Below are 4822 nucleotides of genomic sequence, written 5' to 3'. Positions count from 1 at the left end.
CCCGTGACGTCATACCCCTCTCACCCTCCCCTGCCTGCCGTGACGTCATACCCCTCGCACTGTGATGTCATCCCCTCCCCGTGACGTCATACTCCTCGCCCTGTGACGTCATCCCTCCCCGTGACGTCATACCCCCTCGCCCGCATCCGTGACGTCATCCCCTTCCCCTGCCTTGACGTAGACCCCCCCGCGCCACGGGTTCCCCTCGCTCCTCACCCCCCCTCAGAGGACCAAGGCTTTGTACCGGCCTATATACTCTACTGGTGTGCCACCATTTTTTTTTTTTGAAAATAAGTAATGGCATCGTGAAGACCGAAAAAAATTATGTAAAAAAAACTTATTTCAAATCTAGTACCTTCGAAAACAGGATAAAAACACTGATTGAAAAGTTCAATAATTTTTTTCGTACCCAATTTTGAGGTTGTGTCTCGCAAAAAATTGTTGTTATTTGTAGGTAAAAACCCCATCTCTATGATTTTTTACCAGACTCACTGATGTAAAGACTCGTCAGAAGAAAATAATATCAGAAAAACACGTTTTTCTCCTACCGTCTCCTAGGCCTCCTACCGTTATAGAAAGGTCTAAGGACTTGAAATTTTTGCTATCGACATATTTTTTGATTACCTTTCGAATGATCTATGTGAACTCGACTTTTTAGGAGAGGGCACTTTTACCATTCTTATTTTGCTATAGCCTTTCCTTTTTTTACTAAAAACATCTGTTTTAAATAATTTAATTTCTTAAAAATGGAAGTTATAAAGAACGTTTAATTCTTTAAAGAATTAAATTTAAAGAATTAATTACATAACAGGTACTGTACCCTTCGTTTTTTAAATAGTTTTTTATAGGATATGGTAATTTGACTTTAAATTATTTAAAACAGAGTGAAATCTAACCAATTAGTATTTTATCGCTTTGAAATGTGATTTTAACAGCACGAATCGTTTAATTAATATGATAATGTAATAATATGCACCGAAGATAGGAACGATATCACGTTAATAAATAAATAAAAATATGTTATCCAAAGTCGACGCGTTAATTAATACGGCTCCGCCTCGCTTTCGCTATCCCCCTCACCTCACCGCTCCGCGGATAGAACAATGACATTCGATCATCGTGGAGCATTTAAATCTGCACGCGGTGAGATGAGGTGGGGAGGGTTGGGCAAATGCAACTTTCAGCTAATTTTTGAATCGCCTTCGTCTAGCTTTCGCTGTTCCCCTCACCTCACCGCACCGAGCGCAAAACAATACCATTCGACTGTAATGGGGCATTTGGATTGCACGCGTTGTTTATGTGTTGCTTTCGCTATCCCACTCACCATATCGCATCACGGAAAAAAACAATGCCATTCGACTGTCATGGGACATTTCGACTGCACGCGGAGCGGTGAGGAGGAAAATGCAACTTTTGGCTGATAACATATTTCGGAAATTTTTTAGAAAACTGTAATATGCAAATTGTAATCTGTTTTACTTATATGTATGTATGTTCATTTTGAATTTGCACCTTGAATGATCTATTAGTTACTTTTCGTGGTACATATTCAACATAGAAAATATACTTTATGTATGTTGCAGTTATTTTCTAGAACACTGTAATATTTTTATTGTAATCTGTTTTACTTATATGTAGGTATGTTCATTTTGAATTTGCATCTTGAATAATCTATTATTTACTTTTCGTGGTACATTTTAATATAAAGTGTTCTAGGTAGCACAATGTGTATTTCATATTAGAAGTTCTTTGATAAGGATCCAAACCGTGGATCGAAACGTAAGAAAAATTGTATATTTTCAATAAATCGTATCAACACACACTAACATCCTGTGTACAAGACTCGATTAGGCATTTCTCTTTCTCTTTTAAATGATTATCTAATAATAATATATTAACCACGAAAAGTAACTGATATATTATTAAATCCTAACATATCATTAAAATGAAAAGGTCAAGCCATGTTCAAAAATAGATTCTCGCAAATTAAAAAATCAAAAAAATTTAAACCTCTGAAAACTAACCACAAAAATTGGAACCTTTTTAAATTAAAACAATTACCTAATCACAAAATAAAAAACCAAATAAATTTCAACCTTTGAAAATTAACCCCAAAAATTTGAACCTTTCTAAATTAAAATGATTATCTAATAATGTAACCTAATAATTTAAACCTTTAATACTTTAAATGATATTATTGAATATGTACCACGAAAAGGAACTGATATATTACTAAATGTGCCAGTTCAAAGTGAACATACATTATGTATATTATCTATGTTGAATATGTACCACGAAAAGTAAATGAAAACTACAAAAATTGAACCTTTCAAAATTAAAACGATTACCTAATCATAAAATAAAAAACCCAATGAATATCAACCTTTGAAAATTAACCCCAAAAATTTGTACCATTCTAAATTAAAATGATTATCTAATAATGTAACCTAATAGTTTAAACCTTTAATACTTTAAATGATATTATTGAATATGTACCACGAAAGGAACTGATAGATTACACAGGTCTACAAAATTCACTTTTTTTTTTTTTTTTTTATGTGAGACTGGTTTTTGACATATTTTTGTGCTCTGAACATGATTCTGGGGTCCAAAAGTGCCTATCACGTCACGATTTTGAGAAATGTGGGGGTCAAAACCGCAAAAATCGTGTTTTTGGGTGTTTTGATCCCTATTTTTCTCAGAAACCAGATGAGCTAGAGACTTCAACCTTTACTCAAATTAAAGCTTGACTCTTATACCACAAGAAACATATATGCCAATAAAAAAAAACTGTTTTGTATAAAATGGGGTTAAACTTTAAGTTAAGTTAAACCTCTACGGCCCAGTTTTCGATCGTAATAACAAGGCCGTAGAGGTTTAACCTCATTTTATACAAAATAATTTATTTTTTTTTTAATTTGCTTATATGGTTCTTGTAGTGTAAGATTCAAGCTTTAATTTGAGTATAGGTAGAAGTCTTTAGCACATCTGGTTTTTGAGAAAAATAGGGATCAAAACACCCAAAAACACGTTTTTCGCGGTTTTGATCCCCACTTTTCTCAAAATCATGACGTGATGGGCACTTTTGGACCCCACAATCGTTTTCAGCGTACAAAAATACATTGGAAACCAATCTCGTATAAAAAAAAAAAGAAACCATGTAGACCTGTGTTATTCAAGGTGCAAATTCAAATTAAACATACATACATATAAGTAAAACAGATTCCAATTTGTATATTACAGTTTTCTAGATATCTATTATGTAAATTAGTTAATAATGGTTGGTGTTGGCAATATTCTGAAACAAAAAGATCAAAAATGTAAATATTTAGAACTTAAAGAATTTACATGAAATTTGTAGAAGGATTAATAATTATTGCTAGTCTCAATTTAATTCGTGATAGTACTGCGTTAGTTATATGCGATAGTTTATTAGAGTTGCGTTATAAGTCTAAAAAAATTTTCACGGTTTAGGAGACTACATACTACATACGTAGTATATAAATTTACACGGAATTATATTAGCAACTAAGGTCCAGTTCGACCGTTAAAGGCAATTTTTCATTGGTTGTGTTTCTCACATGTATGGTCCTATAAGATTTAATATTCAATAGAGTTAATAATGTTCGTAATGACATATGCAAATTAAAAATAAAATATTATAAAAAGAGTAATACAAAAATGTATAACATAAAAAAGAATGTTAGATGTAATGTGAATAAGCGTACACACAAACATATTCAATTAATGTACCTTTTAAATAATTTTTTATTATTGTATAATTTTTCTGAAATATATGATACAAAATACAAATGCATATAAATATAAAATAACATATATAACGTATATATATTATAACGTATAAATGTAAAATATTTGAAATAAAATATAAACGTATATAAAATATATGAAATGGGTAAACAACAAACAAAGTGACATAAAATGTTGAATAAATCCCGGATCATAAACCACAAATAATAATATACATGTGTCAATGATATAACAAAAATGAACAAAATTTAAAGCTTATGCACATGTTAGAACAAAAATATAAATATTGATAAAAATTAAGAAATGGAATAAAAGTACATTATACTAAATACGCAGTAATAAAAAATATGAAATTTATGTTAAAGGCCCCGCAGAATCCTTATGGCTTTCGGCTAATTTTTTAAAAAATTTGATATGTGTAGCAGGGACCCGGACCGAACCGGAACCGGAACCGAAAACCGTTCCGAAACCCTTTTTTTCGATGAACCGAAACTGAAACCGAAACGAAATTCTACAAAATTTATGATACCGAAACTGTAACCGAACCAATAAAATTATTTTCGGTTTACGGTTTTTTTCTGTTTTCTTTTCGGTACTGAAAATTTATAATGCATGTGACGTTGTTACGAGTTTATCCTCACTCAAATTCAAAGTTGACGAGTGGCTTCTTAACGTTGGCTTCTTAAGAATGGATCTAGATACGGAGGAAGTTCGCGAAATCCATAACCTTTATACAAAAACGTAAATCATTCGTTTACTTTGTTTTTTAATCTTACATAAAATATTAAATATACTTATATACATATAAATACACGAAAATTTCTGTTTTCTTATATTATAATTTAAATATTCCAGAAAATCACATATAAAAGAAAAAACTGATTGAAGATTGAAGTAGAGTCCAGGAAAGAGCTGCCAAATATAATCATACAACTGTATGGTTGGTTAGCGTGTTTTAGAGTTACCAAGTTATCAGTTGCATTTTCTAAATTGTAAAAACAGATGAATAAGCTCTCTCTCTCTCTCTCTCTCTCTCTCTCTCTCTCTCTCT

The sequence above is a fragment of the Cyphomyrmex costatus genome, unplaced genomic scaffold (assembly GCF_001594065.2).
Source record: "Cyphomyrmex costatus isolate MS0001 unplaced genomic scaffold, Ccosl1.0 scaffold687, whole genome shotgun sequence".
In the NCBI taxonomy this organism is placed as follows: domain Eukaryota; kingdom Metazoa; phylum Arthropoda; class Insecta; order Hymenoptera; family Formicidae; genus Cyphomyrmex; species Cyphomyrmex costatus.
This window is presented reverse-complemented; position numbering follows the sequence as displayed.